The 23,746-nt window shown below is 36.2% G+C and overlaps 1 long non-coding RNA gene across 1 annotated transcript; it reads left to right on the top strand.

Moving 5' to 3' along the window:
- Nucleotides 1-3,853: 3,853 nt before the first annotated feature.
- Nucleotides 3,854-18,294, top strand: LOC150088060 (uncharacterized). The gene is made up of 2 exons (XR_016546775.1): nucleotides 3,854-3,931; nucleotides 17,983-18,294. It is a non-coding gene; the product is annotated as an uncharacterized LOC150088060 (long non-coding RNA).
- Nucleotides 18,295-23,746: the final 5,452 nt, after the last annotated feature.

Below are 23,746 nucleotides of genomic sequence, written 5' to 3'. Positions count from 1 at the left end.
TTTGCTTTGTTCATTGATCTTGCAGTTCTGTTGTAGAAGTTGTAGTATCCATAATTTGTTCTCGCATAGGATGGTTTCTTAACGCTCTTGTCGGTGCGTTGAAATTTATTTGTGAGACGAGATGAGGGCAATTCAGGGTACCATTTAACAGCTGGTTAAGAAGGAGTAAGTCGGGTTTATCTCTTCTTTTTTTCAGCGTTTCGAATCCAAAGAATACACACCACTCTTGGTAGGATTTCTCATTGTATTCAAGGCCACTTTTAAAGCAGACGTACTGGACTGCTTTTTTTTTTTTGAATATTTTCAATTTCTAATTTTTGGTAAGCAACGTGTAGGGACCAGACCTGTGAGGAAAATTCTAGGGATGGCCTAACATAGATTTTGTAAAGAAAGATGAAAAGTGCCAACTGATTGAAGTCTCGGTTAATTATTTTCAGGAAACCTAGCTTTTTGCTAGCTGCCTTCACAATGTTAGAGACATGGACATCAAAGGAAAATGATTCTTTAATAAGGATACCTAAATTTTTGGCTGTACTGACTTTTTTGATTGCCTTGTTGTTGATACAATAAGAAAAATTAAGTTTCTTTTTCTTGTGTGCATTAGCAAAGCTCATCAGCTCACACTTGTTTTCATTGACTGCCATTTTGTTCTCCTTCAGCCACTGAATAACTCGTTGAAGAGCTTCGTTTATTTTGTTCTCCTTCAGCCACTGAATAACTCGTTGAAGAGTTTCGTTTAGGATGATGCAGCCATTGGTACTGCGAATTGCTTTATAGATTTTTATGTCGTCTGCAAATATGTTGATTTTGATTTGGTAGTCTCCAAGGGTGCTTGGCAGGTCGTTGATGTAGATAAGAAATAATAGCGGGCCTAAGGATGAACCCTGTGGGACACCAATTTCAGGCTTGAAAGGATATGAGGTTTTACTTTTAAATGTCACGGACATTTCTCTACCTTCCAAGTAGTTTTCAATCCAGTTTAGTGCCTGTCCTCTGAGACCATAGTGATGCAGATAAACTAGATAAGACTTCAAACAAACACAGGTTTAATTTTTCAGCTTTTCAAGAACAGGTAATAACCTTTTAACAACTGCTTAATTTTAAATTTTACCTTGGAATATATTTTACACATCAAGTATATACAGAGGTTTGAGAAAATAACAATCATTGCAGATAAACTTTGAAAGATGAAACTGGTACAGTAAACCTTGATAAGACTTCGAACAACCGCACAGGTAATTTTAAATCTTAAATTTTACTTTGGAAAATATTTTACACATCAAGTATACACAGGGGTACAAAAGAAAAACTAGTGTACAAAACTTCAAGGAAACACACAGGTTTAATTTTTCAGCTTTGAAAGTGGAACTTTGAAAGAATAATTTTATTTTCAGGTCTCAACAACAGATGTAAACAGCAAGAAATTTTTGTCTTTCAGGATAAAAAAAAAATATATATGTACCAGGTACAAAATGAGTTACTGCCGCTCTACTCTGACTCTGATATTGTCGCAGCGGCAGTCGACTGCAGGAACTCATTATAAAACTGGTGCAGTAAAATAAAACATTATGAAACTGGTACAGTAAAATAAATAAAAAAAAGTATTGCTGCACTATTTTTATTGAAAAAATAATTTCAGTACAATGAATGGAATTTTTTCATGGTTGAATTTCATTATTATTCGGAATACAGTAGTTTTAATTTTTAATTTTCTTTTCTTCCGTTCACGATATTCCTTCATTATTTCAACTCGAGTTTTTTTGGGTGCAGTTTGAAAACTCCTAGTGTGCAATGAAATAATTCGTATAAAATATATTATAATAACACTAAAATTATTGGTCTATGGTAACTGAAATAAGATATATAATTTTGACACTCAAATGATTTTAATTGTCGTTCCATTACGTGTAGTATTTACTAAAGTACTGTATTTCACTTAATATCTAAATTGAAGACATCTTTCATAAATTTACAAAACTTCTTTCCTGCCTCAGAATTTAATTCTAGATTGAAATCACCAGCGAGAACTATAGGTGTACGATCCAGTGGCTCTTCCAATAATTTTGCACCTTCCATGGAATACGGCATCAAATTCTTGTTTGAATTTTTGAATTATATCTAACGACATCCCTGGAGTGATGATGTATATGGCAATGACGAAAATAGATTCACTATTGAATTTGCACAAAGATCCAAAAATGTCTCCAATTTCATCTGATACTGCTATCGCATTGCTGCTATTATGTTGTGCAAAAATATGTGGTGTACTGATGATAGTGGAACCTGGAACCTTCACGTTAGTATATCGCAACACCACCACTACGAACATCCGACCTTTTAAATTGAGTCACACAATGGAATGGTTTAAGTAACCACGTTTCACTTAATATCAATATTTTGGATTGCTGTAAGATTATGTCCATTTCGATATCTCGAACATGGGTCCGTAAACTTTGTACATTCATTGACGATATAGATACTGTATACCATTTTGTATGAAATCTTGCAGTTCATCTTGTAGAGACGGTAGCTTATTATTTTTCAAACGATATAGTTCAGCATGAAGTTCTATATTACTAGTAGCTTTGCCGTGGTGAAATGTGAAATCGTTGTGGGGATTTGTAATATATAAACCTTGCAATAAGGTCACTCGAGATAACGCCACGTATACAAGTTGCTGTTGATGATCTTTCTCATAATTATATACAAATTTGTCGAAGGTCTCTCCTTCAGATTTATGTATAGTCAAAGCACAAGTACATACTAAATAAAATTATGTATGTCTACATGTTACTTTCCTATTGTTCTTGAATGGAATCGTAGTTGATCGTTTTATAACAGGTACGTATTGATTGGGTAAATGTTTATCTTTCACATATTGTTTATAACGAGATTGAAGGTTATGTCCTATTTTTGACTCAGGAAATTTCATCCAAACTCGTTTAACTATTTCGTCATCCTCAAATTCGAAATATACTGAAGTACCGATTGCACCGTTTACCAATCAGTCGACCACATCTATATTTGTTGTAATCATGTACGGTTTTCCTTTCAATAATGGTAGAATGTATAGAAGTCCTGCAGTTTCAGTCACTGACTTTTTATGAATTTTATTTCGCATAGTTGCTTCAGAATGATATCTGTGGTATAAATCTTGTGCAACCGCTTCATGGGTTTCATCTGCAACTAAAGCATTTATAGATTTAAATGCAATTTGCAAATTTTCTGCGGTATGCTTTGCATAAATTTCATTGCCATGTACAGCAAATGTTGGGGAGTTACTTGAGACTGAAATCCGGGACTGTCCTGCATAATCCTGGACGTCTGGTCACTTTATAATTTATGTTTCTTTGACGATATGCTTGAACTGCTGAGAAAGACGTGCGTTTCTTTTTAATTAATGAGAGCTCCAAATCAAGTCGCATTGATTAATTTTTATTAAAAACCTGATATGTAATATGTAACCTTAATGTGAACCCCTTCTCCCCCTCTATTCCACACAATGAACCACAATATTTTGGCTGCTCTCTCTTACTTGTCTTACGTAATTTATAAATAGCTCCTGTTAGAAACTTCGAAAAAATAATACCGATAATTACGCTGTACAATAGAGCTATCAATAGATATGACGTATTTCGTTTAACTACGAAGATAACAAACAATATTTTTAAAATAATAATAATAAAATAAAAAATAATCCTGGTTGGTGGAGTAGCTCCGCGTGTACCAACAGCGCATGCTTTTGTCAATGTAATGACCTTTTAATTCCTAGTTGGGGTATCATTTTTGTTTCGGGGGATTTGATTTTATGTAGGTCGACATTAAATATTATACTGAGTTTTGTTTTTTTTTTAAATTCAAAAAGGTGAGGGTGTTCGTATCTAAATTCAGTATGTTCCATAAACAACTGCAGGGAAATAAAGTGAAAGAGGTAAATAATTTGTATTAGGCTTAAGCATGTTGATTGTTCGCATTTCTACAGTGTAATATATGCTTGTATGAGCAGGCCCAAATTTATGGCAAGACAAAACTGTTGACAACGGCTGTCACAACTCCCCACATAGGTCATACTAATTTGATATCTTTTTGATAATTTGATAACTAAATGCGTGTAAGCTGCTGCTTCAGACCTATGGCAAATGCTACGGTCATAAGATTGAGAGAAAAAAAAAAAAGTACTTCGGGCAATGTTTCTCTAATGCCTACAAATTTATAAATTGGTCTCTGTGTATAAGAAGCAGTATGTAATGCTAACGGTAACTTTTTTCTATCTGTGAGTTGTATTATACATTCTGGGAGATAATATCCGAATACTGCAGAAAGCGCAACGTTGATAAGTTATCGGGAACCGTGCTTTTTCTCCTTAAAAAAAACAAGCGAGTAATATAGTGGCAAGAGTAATTCGTGTAGTTATTCCTACCTTTTAACTTGTTATTTAAATTTATAGCAGCTGTGATTGAATTTTCTGAAAATTCTTGTTAATAATGCTCGTTTAATACTGGTACAGTCACTGCTTACAGAAGAGTTGATTTTTGTTTCAGCAGGTATACTGGTGCAACAGTTAAATAAATGGGCCCATGTGTATTTTATGGCACGATATGACTTTATCTGTAAAATTATTATTTATTCATTTATTGCTATTTACGTTACATTAAAATCTGGTGTTACAAGGTGTCAGTCATGAAATAAGAACTGAATATTTATTTATTCATACTAATTCACAGAACATAATATTATGTAATGGAAAATTGTGTACCCTCAACTTAATGTTTGTCACAGTTAATAAACTTTGACTGCTCAATGTTTATGAACTTTCGCTATTCTTTTCAGTTTTGAAATCAATGGGGGGATTGTTTTGCAAAGATTTGTTTCCAGAAACTCCAGAGAAAGTTTGGTGAGGATAAGTTCGGAAATTCAAATGTCGCAATTCTGTTAATGTTAGCTTTTATTACTAGGAAAGTGGTTCTAACTCTGGTCTTTACAGCTGGGACATAATTCATTCGTGAAAACTGCTAGTAGATTTAAGAGTTGGGTGGATATTTTACTGTTTCGTGATGCATGAATTTACACTTAACTTTGTATGATTTTACGTAACTTGCCGAAGTACATAATACCAGGACACAACGAAGAATATTTCATTACGGAAATAGCGAGGGACACAATTTTCTGTCGTTGATTTTGAGTAACTGAGAAGAATGCCTGAAAAAAAAAAGTATAAATCCTTTCTCCAAACTGCTGCGAGCGTTACCCATTTCAGTATATTTTTATGGATCTATTGAAGGATTGTTACAGTGTGATAAAATATGAGCGTCTTGTTTAAATTTATAACATCTTTAAGATGTCGGGGGAATACTACTTCGGACCAGATGATACTCTTTCTTGTACAACGAAGAGTACAAACTGTAAGCTTGTATAATCCTATCATCATGGCCAAAAGGAGGCCAGGAATTGCAATTCCTGGCCTCCTTTTGGATACCTGGCTGACAATACACTGGTAATCATAATTATGACTTAAGTTTAACCTGTTCTTATCTGAGTAGTGCAAAGTTGACCTAAGGTATGTCATTGGTGTCACGGAAAACTTTCCAAAGCAGTCGTTTGTAGATAAATTTCTCGTGTGATTGGACAGAGTTACTGGTTACTACAAAGCATAACTGACAGCTGCTTTAAGTCAAATTGGAGTTGTAAGATCTTAATTTAAATATTCTTATTTAAATTTTCAAATTTAAATAAGAATATTTGCTTTTGCTAAAAGTAAGGTTAAAGTTTGAAGAACGCTAGATTTAGTAATGGATAGTTTTAAGCGTGAGAATTAAGAATAGTAGCAAAGGGGTAAGTAAACAAGTAATTCAAATAATGAGAGCAAACAGGGGCAGCAGGACTAGGTAAAGGGGGTGCCATTTGAGAACGGGTGTCAAGGGGAAGAACGTGAAACGGGATTATACGAAGCGCCTCCTTTGATCTATGACACTGTTAGGATCAAAACAGGAAATGAGTGGACGTCCAGTGTTCGTGTCAAAATAAAACGGTGCAGGCTGACTAAATTTTGGGTGTTGGAATACTTTTAGAGAGAAAGGTGTGAAACTAAGTGTTTTTGGAGGTTGCCGGTGGACATGAAAGGGTCATACTGCCTGTGAGAGAAAAAAAAAAAAAATAAAGTTCGAGAAAAGGGTTGGTTTGTGCATTGGGAAGACAGCTTGGGAGAATTGTTAGCAAATAGGAAGGAACGGAAATTTAAACAGAAAAAAAAAAAAATTGGTTGGAGACCTTGGGGAGGCGTGCCAAACTTGAAGGGAAGAGTGAAGTTTGAGAGAAAAAAAAAAGAGGATTCTGTGTTTGACTTCTGTGTGGTCAAAAGGGAGAAGGTCGTGAGTGCGGGTTGAAGTGGAGGTAGGCGAGCTTGGTAATGTAAGCCCTTGTAAAGAGAATGAGCCAGGTATGTACACCTGTGAATATATAGTCTACACAAGGCGCGTCATGTTAAGAGTGCCCCAGCGGTGAGAAAACCGGAGTGCCCCCAGCAGTGAATGCATATCTGTTGGCCTCGAAGGAAAACCAGAGAGCCCAGAACTGGAGTAAGCCTGTCAGCCACGTAGGAAGCCTGAACTCAAGGAAATTGGAAGTAGCGGAGATGTCGGAATGTAAGTTTCTTTATTGAATCCTGAAATCAAGGATTCATAACCTACCTCTGTAAGCAATTGAGTGATAGATGTTCCTTGTAAAAGAAAGGAACATTCCTGTTGTTAATGATATGAATAATGCAAGGGTGGTTCAGGAGTAGTGAAGGGAAAGTAATAATATAAAGGAAGTAGCAAAGAAATTATATTTGTAAGGGTAGGTTAATTTGTCATTAAATTAGGCCAGGTGCCAAATAAGGTGACATCAGATGAGGTATAAGGAGAAATAAATTTTATTAATAGAAAAACCTCATGAGTAAAGAGCAATGACTAATATGATAACTTGGGTGACTAAAATGTTAATTAATAATTCGTATATCGAGAATAATTGAGGAGATAGACCATGTATTGTAGCATGGTTTACGTATGTATATAGGAATTACGATGCTGGTATGTAATTGTTTCCTTTATGTAAATGTTGTATGCTCAATTAGGTTTGTTAATTTTTGTAAACAAAAATGTGTGGCTTTAATGTTGTGCTAACATTCGCTTTACACACCCTAGAAATTTGAATTTTCTGAAAATTTGTATTCAGATTTGCGTATGTGGGGATGATAAAGACTTTAATAGGGTGTTCAGCGAATGGCAAATTTTTAGTTAAGTTAATAAGCGAATTGTAAATATTAAAGAAATATATAAAAAAACTAACTGTTCCCCCAGTCTTATATCATAGCAGGAGTGTCATAAATATGTGAGAAAACAAAAATGAAAGTAATTCAAAAGAAGCGTAATTAAAAAAAAATAGTGTAATAGTGAAACTGTATAATCACACTGAAATATAAAATATAGGTTCTTTAATGTTCAGCTATGCCACTGATGTCAAGTAATCTACTCTATAATATGAAAAATAGAAAAGGTGCAGATTCCGCTTGCCACTTGTATGAAATATAAATGAGGCGGAATTATCGGAACAAGCCACCGTTTATCCGGCTATTTTATATGCTGCTGAAATTTGGGCATCTACGTCGCCTTCACTTCAAAAACCGGTGTTCTCGTGTGAATACTGGACCCTGAAATGGGCCACAAATAAGCATCGCCAACCCCCTCAATTGAGAACAACTGACATGGCTGAGCAGCTAAATGTACCCAGGATCCCGAGGTTAATTGACAGCAGGCGTTTAATGACTTCAGTAAAAATGTACACAGGAGTAATAAACGCCCCAAACATCTGGGATTTCTGTCAGTGGCACTCTTGAGGTCAGAGCCCACACTAATCCTCAAATACAACCGGTTGAAACTGTGTAGTCGGTTCCTACCTGCCCAGGCACTCCCCAAAATTCAGGCACTGCTCCGTCTTGGAGTCGACCTTCAGAAATTAGCTACCGACTACAAATACCGTCACATGCTCTTCGAGTGGATTCCATCTGTGGAACTGGGATAATTTCCTCCATATGACGTTTAGTCCTCATTTTTCATTATTACAATTTACATGTTTGTAACTCTTAATTTCCATGTAACGGTAATTTTTTTCCTTTTTGCCAATTAATTTCATTTATAATGTAAAACTCCTGGCCATGTCGCCGTGTTGAGTATTATTGTCTCTAGTACATGTCCTGTACTTATTAGCAATAAAGAATTTATTTATTTATTTATTTATTTATTTATTTATAAAAAGTCGCATTCTACTTGTTGATACAACTTCAAATAAAAAATAACTATCTTATCGTTATTTGATTAAAGCCTCATTCTTCTTCCCACAACTGGCTAAACTACTATTTTCACAGGAAAATATAATAACCTACTTTTGAGTGTTCGTGTTTTTTTTTTTTTTTTTTTGTTTTAACTTGCAAATGAAGACAATGCGCGCGATCGTTTACGATTTACCATGTATTCCGGCGTATAAAAGTCGACCCTCGGTTTTTGACTTGAATTCATCCTTATATTCAAAGTGTAAGTCGACTCCCTTCTTTACAATAATCTTTCACTGCGAAATAAACTCACATTAACTGCCATTATCCCCTCCATCCAGTACAAAAAGAAAACTTCTAAAATGCCCAAAGGGGGAAAAAACATTCTCGCTTTAAAGCTTAAGCATTAATTTTCAGAGTGGATTTGTACACTCGGACTTTCCAAATATCCGGTACCACCAGTCTTACAACTCTTTTTCAGGTAAAGAACGAATTTGGCATATCACCCTAAAATATTCAAGTCTTAGTTTCTGAGTTAGTTACTTGCCGAGCAGCACATTAGAGCTAATTTTCTAAATGGGGAATAAAGCAGTGATTCCGAGAATCATGAGCTTTCATCATGTAGCTGGAGGTGGGATCCCTTTTTATCGTAAAAAGGGGGAGGTTGAATCCCCTATCCGAGATCGCCAGTAATTGCAGCTATTGTGATGGCAGACTATGAAGTGCTTTATGACATGACGCTGCTTCAGTATTAAATTTCCTTTTTTGATTAAATGTTGTACAGTCGTTTTTGTTAGTCAAGAACAAAGCGACGTACCATTTTGAAAGTTGCCCTCATTACGTCCATGCAGTAAATAATTCATGCGTGCGCATGCTGATTCTTTGAAATGCTAATCTATAAACGGAAGAATAGTAAAGTTTAACTGCAGATCAGTTGGGTTGAGTTCTAGTCTCCCATGCTTCTGTTAGTCCTCATTCATAATGAGGAAGTTTAAAAAAAAAAAACTTTTTCCCGCTGTCATACGATGATAAACTAGAAATATTAAACGATTAGGCAGATCTCCTGATTTAAATATTATGGGAAAGCTTTTTTTCTACCGAAGAACACGACCAGTTAATTGTCAGTGGCCGTCACTGCTCCGTTGTCGAAAAGGTTGTTTTTATCAGGAACAGGCCGACGAGAGAGGGAGGGGAATTAGAGGTCTACGGTACTGAGGTTATAAGTTCTTCAGTTTATCCACAAACTTAAATTTTTTTTATTTTTTTAATCTTATTAATTTATTATGTTAGCATTGACTTGATTTTTAAACTTCACGGCTATACATGTGGAATACAAAAACAAGGGGAGGAAGGGGACGTCATTCACTTTGCATGAGAACACGCTAGCTCTAGACTTCCAAGATCAGGGACTTCGGTTACTTTTCTTTTAACGCAGGATACGCTGTGTGGTACTTTATACAATAAATTCTGTATTTTTATGTTATATATCATTGTATGACCACCCGAATTCTGGCAGTGTTCCGCTGCAGATTCTTCATGTCACTTCACCCCACCCTACGCTAATTGAAAGAACCATTAAGGTTCTTTCAATTAGCGGCGCTACAATCTTGTGTTAAAATAAACGTTGCTTAGTTGAATGCCTTTTACCTTCTTCGGGATGGGGATTTGGTGATAAGCACGTGACCATGTATCACTGGTCCGCTGAGTTTGCTTATTCATTACTTGTTGGAGTAATGGAAATGCTTCTGTTGTTATTCTGGCTGAGTGGAACTTGCTTACATAAATCTAGATAATGGAATTATGCGGAACTGGTGAGATTGAAAAGACTTTTGTAAAGGTAAACGTGCTGTTATTTGAATTTCACGACATTTTTATGAGGTGACTCCGGAGTTAATACATTTTTCTTCAGCCGAATTTCTGTTTTACTACCTTCAGGGCCGACCCCAAAATTTGTGGAGCCATGTTTAAGAATTACTTACGACGGTAGATTCGTTGATAGAAATGCGGAAAAGACGCTGATATTATTATTTAGACTAGCGTTTCTCAAAGTGGGGTCCACATTCCAGTTCCAAGGGGTCCGCGAAACGGTTCCTCTAGAACAAATTATTCGCTTTATGTATAGCAAAGTTTTATTATATTTTTATGTAAAAATAAGAATGAAGTTATTTTTAACATAACTTTGAATTTTCTTTTCAGAAAACCGTGTTTACACATTCACACAGAGAAACGTATATAGGGGTCCGCAAAAGTTTTGGATTTTTGAAGAGGTTCATTAGATATCAATAGTTTGAGAGCCACTGATTTAGACCATTTGAGCGCGCTTGACCCTGCTCAACAAGAGCCGGTTCAGCATGCTTGTGACCTGTCCTAACAGCAGGATAGGATCGGATTTTGACCCAAACAACCGCTAAAGGTGCCTCCTTTGCAGAGGGATCAGATTATAGCGGAGAAAATGGTTAAAAATCTAATGGGAGTTCAATGGAGTGGTAAAAAATTTCGAAGAAACGTGCAAAATTATCTTAATGCGATGTATAGTTTTAAAAGGAATCGTAATGCAGGAAGGAAATTCGGAAAGGTGAATTGGAGAAGAAACGAATTGAGCTGATCACTTCCGAAATTTTTGAAAAGTGATGCGAGTTTTGGTGATAACAAATATGAAAAAGTTTCCAGATCAACAAATCGTCAGACTGAATTAAACGCGGACTCGGAAAAACTACGGAGAACGTCATTCGAATGAATTGAAAGGAGACCTCGGTGTAACAATGATTGGGGGAGAAACAAAGACGAGACAATCGCGCGAACATCGGAATTTTATGGATGTGAGTAAAAGTAAACCCGAAAAATATTTCACTCGTGTTGATTCAAGTGAGTGGATTATACCACAGTGATTCAAAGCGGTGTGCACTCTCACATCCCAAAGATGAATAATACCCGGAGGATGAAAAGCACAGGCATTTTAGTTTTCGTTACAACAGAAAATTGAAAGAAAAGCAGGTGTTGGCTGGTATACTCTAATATTAAGAACTGCGTTGTTGATATTTTGCATGTCGATTATTTTCAGTACAGCAGACCGCTGTTGTATGAATGGAAATACATGAGCACTGTGTTTAGAAAGTTATGAAACAACGGAATTCTTATGGAATCCGTAACTATGACTTAACCTGGAGCAACGGCTATTGGAAGGAATGAACAGCGAACCAGATACGCATTCAGGAAGCAAAGACATGCACAAGATTTACTGGACAGGTTGGTTAACTTTTATGCAATTTTTGGCATAATTTAGCTTTTAGAAGGGACGGGAAAACATTCTCCTTAGATTTTTGCTCGATGTCATGAAACTTATTGATTTAGTGAAATTTATAAATATGATCGAATGCTGCATGAGCATTTCCTTAGTAAAAATGAGATGATGGAATTAATGGCAAACCAAGTTGAAGCAGACAATAGCGAACAAAGTCAAATACGACTCCTAAGTCACCTGTTGGAGAGGGTCTTTATGAAGGAGGAATATCTTTACAGGAATAGTTTAACATACTGTTAGATTTGCAATAGACTGGGCAGCGGAGCAGATGGTCGTAATTCTTACTTTCGTTCACATAAATGAAGGTTGCGTCGAATAGCGTATTTCTGGGATTTTATACTGTTGAAGAGACATTGTCTAAGCTAATGGATAATCTTAAGAAAACTAGAATATATTCTGAATGTAGAATATCATATGACTGTCATGTACTGGGTTACAATGGGATAAACATGATTAGTGAATTCAGTTGTATAAACGAATGTTAGTTACTGCCAAATCATGAACAGCGGCAAGCAGTTTTCTTCATGAAATGAATACGAATTTTTTTTTTTTTCCAGGTTTGGAAGATGTGGGCGATTTCAAATCTGAAACCCTTTTCCGAAATGCGGATTGCAGCGTCAAAGCCATAAGATTTCATTTGGATGACATAAGTCGTAGGAGTGGTCATGCGAAGGGGTACATAAGTACACTTGCTTTGGGTGATTGGGGTTAAAGCACCGTTACTGCTAAATACGGTGCTGTTTGTCGTATTCTCCATATCTTGCGAACTACTGACTTTGTCGTCTCGGAATATAAACAATATCTATTTATTTATAATGCGAAGCTATTGAAATTTGCATTACAACCGTGAGTAAATGTGAATTGGCTTTATTATTAGCCATGGTGCAAGGAAGCCTGAGGCTTATGCTTTACCGGCCAAAAAAAATTTCCGACATACACACACAGAGATGATATCCAGCTCACGACCCTGGGTGTGTGCCAAGATGTGAGCCCCCGGGGATGTTTATATGAAATAACCAGATTTTGTCATTGATCGTATGGTACTAAGTTCTGTTTTGTGCGTTGATAAAATACTGTAGTTAACTTTGACAAAAGGTGACGATCACTTGCATAACATTTGTTTCGTATTCTACAGTTTTTTGTGCTCGACTTGATCAGTAGAATTAAAACGGATTTCAATTTGGATTAAAAGGAGCTTCCCAATCAATCTAAGGTTTCCTTTCTCGTTCGAAGAAACGAGAACGAGTCAGAAAATAAAAATGTATTATGAAAATACTGATAAACCCATACAAAAAAGTTTCAGAATAGAGTATTTCAATTAATGTAATTAAAGCAAACTTAGAAATGCAGTTTGAATCACCAAATTAACTTGTTCATAAACTTTATTTTCTTTTACAAGACTCAAACGTAAAAAAACACCTTTTTGAATGTTGCTTATGTTTAAATTACTTTCGCCTTTAAAAGGGGAAAGACATTTGTTTATTGTTACAGACTGTTTGAAAAATTGATTATTTGGTATGGTCATTCCTTCAAATATTTCCGACTTCAAAGATGCTCTAGTTTTTTTGTTCAAGAAAAGCTCAGTGAAGTAAATCCAAATATTTTTATTCTGTTAAATATAATTTTGACTGTACCTATCACCACAGCATCTGCTGAAAGTTCCCAATTGGTTTGATTCTCCGAATAACTATGGCACAGGAAATCATATTTAGAATTGGCAATTCAACGGCTGCTTTTAGCAGCCATTCTCCATGGAATGCAGTGTTGAATCCAGAGTATTTGTACCTGGGCGAATGTAAACTTCGGAGGTACATGTAGCATATGTATAGTTTTTTAAAAATTTAATATTTACAACATTTGTATATGTTACAAACAAATCTGTATATTTATGAATCTCATAAGAATGAGGGAACAAAAGGAGATATTTATTTAACATCTAAATACTAATAGTCAGTTCACAAAAACCACATTACTGACAATCAGTTTAATAATATGAAAATCGTAATTATAAATTATAATAAAATATGCAAGTATTACAATTTTATTGTTCTTTGCGTATACAGGGTGTCTCAAAAATACACGGCATAACTTCAGGAATGAGTTCCTCATATGTAGACAAATATTTTATATCAACATAGTTCCGGAAATTCTTGGTTTCCGAGTTTTGAAGGTCTGTCTGACACTTAACTTTTCACATCACCTTATAGTAATTGTTCAAAATGTCCACCTTCTGCCTGAATACAGGCCTCTCATGGACTCGCGAAGACGATGCCAAATTACTGGCATGTTTCGTATTGTCTCACAACCTGCCACAATTGCATGTGGGTTTTCCTCAGCCCATACATGCTGATTGTGCAAGTTTTTTGTATTCCATGTCGTGTGAACTCTGCTTCATCTGTGAATATCATTAAGGAAGGAAATGAGTAGTTGTACCACACTGCTGCAAGAACCACTGGCAGAACATTACTCGCGCAGGGTAATCTGCTGGTGACAAGGCCTGTACTCGTTGCAGATGGTAAGAATACAGTTGGTGTTCTCGCAACACTCCAAATAGTCGAACGTTGAACAGCCAGTTGCATTGCTATTCTGCGTGTGCTGATTCCAGGAGTGGATGAACAACATCCAAAATCTCCCCCTCTACTTGCAGGAGTCGCAGATCTTGGTCGTCCCCTGTCGGCAGCACGAGGTGTTAAGGTTCCATGTTCACAAAGGCGGCTATGGATACCTTCAAACGTTTTCCTGTCTGGACATGTTCGTTCTGGGAACCTTTTGGTACAAACGACGAGCCTCCAGAGCATTGCCGTCCGCCAAACCGTGCATATCCGCTTGCTCCTGATTTGAGTACATGGTCGGAATGGAAAACCACCAGATTTTGTCAGTACCTTGTGATGAACTTATCTCACCTGCGGGAGATAAGCCATTTCGATTAATAACTCGGGAACAAAGTATTTCCGGAACTATGTTGATATGAAATATTTTTATTGTCTACATATGAGGAACTCATTCCTGAAGTTATGCCGTGTATTTTTGAGACACCCTGTATATATAAAAAAATTATATACAGGGTGTCTCAAAAATACACGGCATAACTTCGTGTGTGTGTGTATGTATCACTTAATTTGTAATTTTTCTGTTAATTCATTCGGGATTTCTAAGCTTATCTTCTTGCAATACAGTACAGATAAATAATAAAATAAATATATAATAAATGTATTATATTTTATAATGTATAATAAAATATGATAAATATATAATAAAAACATTATAAAATATATTGTTTACAGGCTGCAGCCAAAACCTTGTTTGCTGTCTACAAAGGATGAATTGGCCACAATTTGACTCTTGCTGTGGGGGGGGAAAAAAAAAAAAAAAACGAAGGGAACCGAAAACCATAAAGCGACACTGCCGCAAACATCGTTTAGCCCACAGAAGTAATACTACTCTGTGGTTTAGTCTTTCCCCTAAAAGCCGCGGGACACTTTCTGATTATGTAGGTTCTGCCACTGAGGGACCAATTTAGGCAAACCTATTCACGTCCTGCGATTCAGTATACAAAAATGTGAGACCGTTCGTGTGAAACGCTGTCAAGAGATGGTTTCTGTGAAAATGAAGAACCATAAAATGAAAATGCCGAGAGTAAAAATAATTTCAATCAAATTAAACAAATGTGACAATTTCAACATCCAGACCTTTGAACCAATATTAATGAGATAGATATATAATCTTCGCAAGCTCGCTTTCGCCCTCCAATATGCGACTCTGTTAAAAATTTCACCATCTGATTCTTTATCCTAATTATTTGTGTTATCCGTTATTGCTGCTTAATGTTGAATTTATAGTTTTTTTTTTTTTTTTATATCAGCTCTTGATCGTTAGCGGAGAATTTTATGTGCTTTCCTCAAGTTCTTTAATATGAGATAATAGGTAGGAGGAAACTATTTTCGGATAGTTTAATTTTATTTCTAGTTGCTGATTTATTTTCAGGTGAATGTGCGAATTGATTTACTGTTGCAGTTATTACTATTTTTTACGTTAATTATACCCCCATCCCCCTTGGTATGCCATCGAAATACATTTCGATGACACCAAGCAACTTTTTCTTAAATCAGGTACAGCAGTCTAAAAAGCAGACTACGCGACCGTTTTTAACATTGTTATCGTTTTTACATATCATGAACCATAATTTGTATGTATTCTGGAAATATGTAATGTCCCATCATGGTATTGAAATTATTACAATAACCATGCAGCTTGGTATTTGGATTGAAGAGTAAGTCCGGTATTTTCTTCTGGAATTGTCCAAATTCAATAATAATAAAACCAATTCAAAGTATTCTCACAAACTTACTTCCCTTCTCCTCCACAAAGACGGTTATGTGAGTAAGAGTAAAGAACTGTGATGTTATGCGCAACGTACTTGCAGTAGTCTTTATTCTACAAATCTTGGGAGCGCATGCCAGTTCAACATTTCGTCGCTTGTCTCGTTTAACGTGGTAATATTATGCCGAGAGTTTCATTCTTCAGATTAATTTATCCCTCTTTATTTTTAAGGAAAGGGTAATAACGTTAGTATATAATGGCGCTAAAGCAGATACGCCCCGGAATCTGCATTTAAATGCAGAATAGTGTTACAATTTTGGTATGATGCGATTGCGCAACAAAAATATTGTAACGTGCAGGCGCTAAACATGGTTTTGAAACATGAAACTTCTTCATATAAGATTAAAATAAATTCTGCTGATTTCAAATTGCCTTTTCAATGTGAATTTGTATACTGTACATAAACATTTTTGAGCGACTGCTAGTAATTCTTCATTGGGCACAGTTACTGTGCCCAATGAATTATCTCGCTATCACAATCAAGCAAGCTTTTACAGCTTGTGTACTTTATTAATATAAAACTATGGAAAGTTAAAATAACAGTAACTTCAAATCGGCCACATCTTCATTACATTCTCCGAGCGAATGTGTAGTATTTTTATGTATATTATAAATTAATATTAATTTGAAAAATGCATAAACGAAACCACCCGTATCGTAGGCAGCATTCGAATCCGCGATCTTTATTTCTTAGGCAAAGTGTAACGTTTCAGTACAGGTTGACGTGCTGAATTTAGTCGGTTTGAGGCAAATTGAACACAAACACGCATAACTTGCAAATGTATGGCCTAATTTGCTGATGCCCTTAAAGTCCAACAACCAAAACTACCCCAGGGGCTCCCATCTGGTGAGTATGGGCTTGGCACACCCAGGGTCCTGAGCTGTATATCATCATTCTTTTCTTTCTTGGCGATTCTACTTCTCTCTCTCAGGGTAACTCGGAATTTTTTTTTTTTTTGGCTGGTGCAGCATAAGCCTCAGGCTTCCTTGCACCATGCACCTAATATTTACCATTCTCTGGTTGGCTGTTGTAGGAACCCACGTTCTGCTTATAACCAGAAGCGGACTAGCCATAAGGCTTACCAGGGAAACCCCTGTGGGCCTGTGTGATTTTTGGCCGTACCACTAGTATGACGCCGCTATGTTTCCCCGGTAAGAATTTTTAATCCAGTCTGCCTCTGCTTATACCGCGAATCTCATTCTTGTCACCTGGGCACATTGGTTGGACTTTGCTGCCATTCGCCCTACTACAGCTCCACCTTATTGTTTAAACAATGTCAAAACTATAAATGCGAAATAGTTTTTTTTTTTTTTTTTTTTTTTTTTTTTAGGAGCATTAGCAACTAAGGCCATATTGCTCCGGAATATACGGTTATCATTCCCTGACCTTTCCGTATTTTGGTGGTGACGGGCTCGAACCCCGGTCTAATCAAGAAGCGTGTGCTACGCACTGCTGCTCCTTCCCACCTGGCTACGGAGGCGCCTAGAGGATGATGCATTCCAAAAAACGCTGAATTTTATCTAATTTCTCAATAATCATGCTAACTCTAACAACATAGTTGGGAATCCTGTAAACAAAGTCTCCCTTTGTTTACCGGATCAGACAGATTGGGTTTGTATTTCCTAAATATTCCTTATTTAGGAAAATATTTCATTGTACATATTGTGTTTTTAAATGTATTTGTTCTTTAGCTTTTGACCACTAGTATAAAGTTTCCCTATTATTAATACTGTTTTCTTTTTCAAACTTCATAAGGGAATTGCTGATCTGGGGAGATTCGAAACAGAGTACGATACTACAAGAGTTAAATTGGGAGCTGTTACTTTCAAATTGGAAATGTTAAGTTAACTTGGAGGATCTCAAATTTGATTACTTTTAAATCAGATAGTTGACATGAATAATGATTTCGTGTGTGGGTCTTTCATAAGGGGTTTATTTTAAGAGTTGCAATGTGGAAGTTCAATTGTCCTTATGTGATTTAATGTCTCCCTTTAGCTATCTTCAGCTGGAAGGTGTCTCTGCCTTAGACCCCATACAGAAGTAATATGCTGCAGTTGTGGACATCAGTGGCGTGGAAGAACTCGCAGACAGTGCAGTGTTCATCCCAATGTGTGTTATGTTATGGATTTCGAATACTGCCCCAGTTGCAAGAACTGCGTTCTGCAGGAATATGAGAGAAATGGGTTTCATTAGTGAAGAACGAATAAAGTAAATGTAACGTATTTGAGTTTTTTGTAATGTGACTGTACATTTTTAGTAATAAAGTCCTGTGATAATCCCATACTAAAAGCTGTATGGGGTCAACATTGGCGTTGTCTTCCCCCCCTTATTTCTACCTTCAACTTAAATTAAACGAACAGTCCAATTTAAAGATTGCTTATGGTAGAAAGATAAATTTTAAAAACTGTGGGGGGGGGGGGGTTGTGTGTGAAGCAGGAAGTTGTAGATACTGATCGAAACTAATTTGAGAAAAAAAATAATGTAAAAAATGACTAACGTCCAAAGCACGTGACCATTAATTCATTCTTACGGCTTGCTCGTAGTTAGTTCGTCTAACAATGGCAGTCAGTAACGCGTGAGATGGAAAGACCAACGGCATAGCGAATGCGTAGTATTGGCGTTTCAGACTAGTTCCGTACTGGAACTAGGTGATGATACCTTTATAATGTATGGCCTTCTGTCAAGGCACCCTTGATGAGAACGGACTCGTATTTTAAGACATACGTCCAAATTACATAAAGTTTATATACACGAATACATGGTTTTATAAGAATTTGTCCAGTTTTTTTTACTTTAGTACAGTAGTTTTCTATTGGCAATACCTGGACTTAAACGAATTCTCTCTACATGAGAGTACCAGCAACCTAGCCCCTCATACTATGGGACTAAATAACATTGACAAAATTAAAGAACCAATATCAGTCTCACAAGGAAGATATGAATACAGAACAAACAGTAATTACTAAGACAAAATTGACTGCATTAAGCAGAAGAAAAAAAATTAACATATTCAACCACACCTGAATAATGCATATAATACAATGCAACTTTATACTTTCGTTCTAATTTTGATGACATCTAAGAATTAACTACTACTCCTCCAGGTCTGTGCAGAGTAGACTTCCCAAACTCCCCTTCAATGACCTTAACTCTTTGAAAGAGAGGAACAAATGTTATCAAGGGTGGTGTACAGAGGCGGATTTAACGGCGGGCACACGGGGCGCGCGCCCTGGGCCCCGACTTCCGAAGGGCCCACGCAAAACCCCAACAAATTAGTTGAACTAATATGTTCAAAACTTTGATTATTATTAATTATATTATACATTATTTTCAAATTTTATTGAAAATAAAACATTAATAGTACATAATATTTTTTATTTATTTAAAAAAATGGTTAACATGTATTTTTATTTTCCCTGTCTCTCTTTTTTTTAAGGGGCCCAATATTTTCTAATGCGCCCGGGGCCTGAACCGACCTTAATCCGCTACTGGTGGTGTAGCTATCTTAGTAAATTCAGAAATCCTATCTGGGTACATCCTCTCCGACTCCCATAGCAGCTGTGTACTTGAACATTAACTTTACATTTCTACTCTTCTTTCACGAAATGAATCTTATTCAAGCAAAGATCTTGAAGACTTTTTATTAGCCATATGGTGCGTGGAAGCCAGAGGCTTTTGCTGCACCAGCCAAAAAAAAAAAAAAAAAAAAAAAAAGTTACTGTATGAGAGAAGTAAAAGGAATCTCCAAGAAAAACATAGATATCCAGCTCAGGACCCGGGGTGTTAAGCCCATACTCACCAGATGTGAGCTGGGGTTTTCTTCAATTTCCCTTTCATTCCCGACATTCATGTACATTGCCATTACAGGTAGTGGCAAATGATTTGTTTGTGCCGAGTTTTAGGCACATGATCGACTTGACCATATTTTTCCACGTCTGTACGTTGTTATATTTGCTTTTTTACTAGATAAAAAAAAACTATCCAACTTTCGCTTGAGACCGACTAACCCCTTTTCACAACACATTACGTTGTATGCCCATAAAATTTCCTTGCATCCACGTGAATTTAAACCGGACCTTTTTTAATTTTCGACAAACTTGATATTGTTTCATCCAGAGCAATAAAAAAATATTGAAAATGGTACTGAGGCCAACTGCATTACATGGACGAGGGAGAATGATAGTCTTTATAATAATAAATAAATTTTCTGTTTATACTCCGGGACGACCAAACGGTCAGAGGAGTTCGCATGATAGATTGAATACAAGAAACAGCACAGTAGTCAAGGGCTTGAACCCCGGTCACTCAAGGCACGTGTACTTAGGCACCCGCGCGCCTTACCACTAGGCTACGGCGGCCTATTAGGGCTACCTGAGAGAATTTATTCACGCATGTGTATTATGTCCGTAAATTGCTTGTGTTCTTCGGTTTACATTTCTTCTGGACGGGAAAACCCGGAATTCCAGAAAAAAAAGTTCCTGACGTCATTCGAACAAAAGGTATTTTTTAGACTGTGGAGAGTGCTACGGCGAGGTCAAGGGTGAATGATAAAGATTCATTGATAAACGAAAAGTAACAATACTTAATACCGTTTTCTAATAAGCTTCTATGCTTTCCTAGTGGAACAACGTCAGCAATAGTTATTTTTTTTTTACACAACATAAAAAGAATCCACAACTCTCTTAGCGGTTGCGACTTTTCACTGATTTGAAGTCCACACATCAAATGTTATTGAAGAATCTCGGAATAAATTAATTCTCCCAAGCTGATTGGGCTATGCATAGCGTGGCCACTGAAAGACTGAAGGGTTTGAAAAAGTCATAACTTGTTCATTTTTAATCTTTTATTTTCTTTTTTTACAGGTTATAGAGCATCCCTTGGAGATTAAAATGGCTACGTATGATGTCGAGCAACGAATAAAACTCGTTGGGTTTTTCTATTCCAGTGAAAGATCAATTATGAAAACTCAAAATACCGGCAACATTTTAAAGTCTTAGCGATAACATCATTCGAAACCTAATCACCCGTTTGAAAGAACTGGATCAGTCGGCGATCTTCCGGGAAGAGGTCCTAAGCGCACTGACGAAGCGGTGGAAGCTGTACGGCAGTGTCCTTGAGGATCCATCTGCCTCTACCCGTCGTCGCTTTGCTCAACTAGGCATCGCCTTCAGAAGATTCTGAAAGGGTGGTCAGTCTTTCAGTGGCCACATTTTAATCTCCAAGGGATGCTCTATAACCTATTAAAAATGAACAAGTTATGATTTTTTTTCAAACCTTTCAGTGGCCACCCTATATAATCAGCTCATCTCGCATATGGAGAATGTTATTCTACAGCAACGCACAGCTAATGGGATTGAATTTATTACTTAAATTCATACCTCTGTCCTGTCATCGATAAACCTTCACCCTGAAAACCACAAAAACTGCTTATGGAATAAAGAATACAAAAGTTTAAAAAACAAATCCCAGGAATTTGTTTTGCGGATATCCAAGTCATTCTAAACTCACAAATCACAAGCTCAGGGCAAAAGCTTGTCAAGTAAGAAGAGTAAAAAAAAAAAAAATTCCAGAAGCAAATTTTTCAGATAATTGACCATTTTGACCTTAATTTAGTCTGAAAGACAGACAATTTAACGACATCCCCTGGAATGCAAAATAATTTGTCTTCGGCTCTGGGGAGAAGTGTTTTCCCCAAGTATCTGCAAAAGAACCATGCTATAAAAGGATAAAAACCTTAATGGCTTTGCCAAGCTATTTTTGGAGATCCCATAACGGTGTTTCTTGACTTGGAATTTTCTACTCAATGTTGCAATGTCTTGATGAAAAATGGTTTCTGAATTTTACAATCGAATATTCTAAATCTTTGCACCACTCAATTGTGCCAATATTCAAAAAAGCAGGAAAAGATCAATATAAATCTATGAAAGTGTAGACAGATTTCCCTCATCAGCTGTCTTAGTAAAGTCCTTGAGAAAATAAATATGCATTTCACTTTCATTATTGAAAGGAAGACCTAATAAGCAAAACTCATATCTATAGAAACCATGTTGAGAAACATGGGTTCTACAAAAAATGTTTAGAAACACTTTAGCCATTAGATTCTCCCTGGATTTAATGGTTAAGGTTGAATCTAACGTATGAAATTTCTTAGATAGAAATGAATATCTGCTAATAGTAATTATTGAGAAAACGCAATTTACAAATATCGAATATAAATGTTCAAAAATTACGATATCTGACTGTACTGAATCCTTTTAATTTAATCAATGTCCTGGTCTGCGATCATGCCAAGCCTTGGCTGTCACGGAATTTTATCCACGAAGGTGTACCACAAAGTGATTCTAAATGCCATTTTATTTTCCATGAAACTATGTAAACCAACTAAAAAGAGTAGAAACCTAACCTTTTGTATATAATTTCTGTTTCCTGCCAACTAACAATATGGGTACCATAGTGAAACAACTTTAAAACGAATTAAATCAAGTACATCTTGGACATAGCATAATGTCTATCGACTTTAAAAAAAAAAACAACTTAAAATAGTTCTATGCATCTATTAAAAACGATCCTTACATTCACACATCGAGCTTTACCTCTTCAATCACACCATCCATTCGCCTGCCAGTATCGTCTCTTTCCTGGTATATACATGACAAAACTAATTTTTGTCTAAAATCGCGACGTAACATAGCTCCTAGTTATAATAAAAAACAACTTTGTAACACGCATGAGATGTTTTAGGGAAATAAAAAATCTGACCTCCGTTACCATAATAATGGTAGCAGTGTTGTAAATCAAATGACTGAACTTGAGCTACTGTTGAAATCGAGTAACTGAGATATTTTAGGAATAATTGAAATAATTAAGTTAAGAATAATGCAATGTTGAGTCAGTTTGGTTGGACATAAGACTGGGACAGCAAAACTGAGATTAGGAGTGTGTTATAGGAATAAAGGTACAGACAAATAGCGTGGGCTAGTATATCGGAATGTCATATAATGGGGGATTTTTTACTTTCCCGATACTGATGGAACTTGTGGATTGATAACTCACACACTAACAAGAGTTTTATGGATTTATTGGATGACTGTTTTCTACAGCAGCTTGTTGGAGAGGCAACAAGAGGGAGAAATACTCTGATTGTCACCAGCAATTATTCTTGCATTAAGAAACTGCAGATAAAGGAACCACTAGGTGGCAGTGATCACAGCGTATTGATGTGGGATTAATGATCCCACATCAATACGCTGTGATTAACTGCTATCAAGTGTAAAGGGAAGGATTTTTGCTTTCGTAGAGGTGACCACAATAGTCTCAGACAGTTTTTATATTTTATACTGTGGAAACAACTGTTACCATTGGCAAATTCTAAATGGGCAACATTCACGGCACTGATCATAGAAGCTACTAGGCTTTTCATAAAAACTAAGAAATACTTCAAGGTACAGGACAAAATGGATGTCTGAGGAAACTCGTGGCCAGGGCCGGATTTTCATGGTTATAGGATACGGCACTTTAATTCAGAAAAGAAGGGAAAGAGTAAAATATTTTTTATAATAAATTATATTGTATTAACACACTGGCTGCAATGCGAATTATATCTTTTGATGTAATACAAGTATGAGCAATCGATCAGCGTATAAACATGTGACTGTTGAAACAGGAAACTGCACGTTTAATTCTACGAAACAACTCATTTTAACAAGATAAGCATGGGACAATGCTTATCTTGTTAAAATGAGTTGTTTCGTAGAGTTAA

Source organism: Mastigoproctus giganteus, chromosome 3 (genome assembly GCF_048544385.1).
Source record: "Mastigoproctus giganteus isolate SK-2022 chromosome 3, ASM4854438v1, whole genome shotgun sequence".
Taxonomy (NCBI): Eukaryota; Metazoa; Arthropoda; class Arachnida; order Uropygi; family Thelyphonidae; genus Mastigoproctus; species Mastigoproctus giganteus.
The sequence above is the reverse complement of the archived record's forward strand: the minus strand, read 5'-3'. Positions and strand labels throughout refer to the sequence as shown.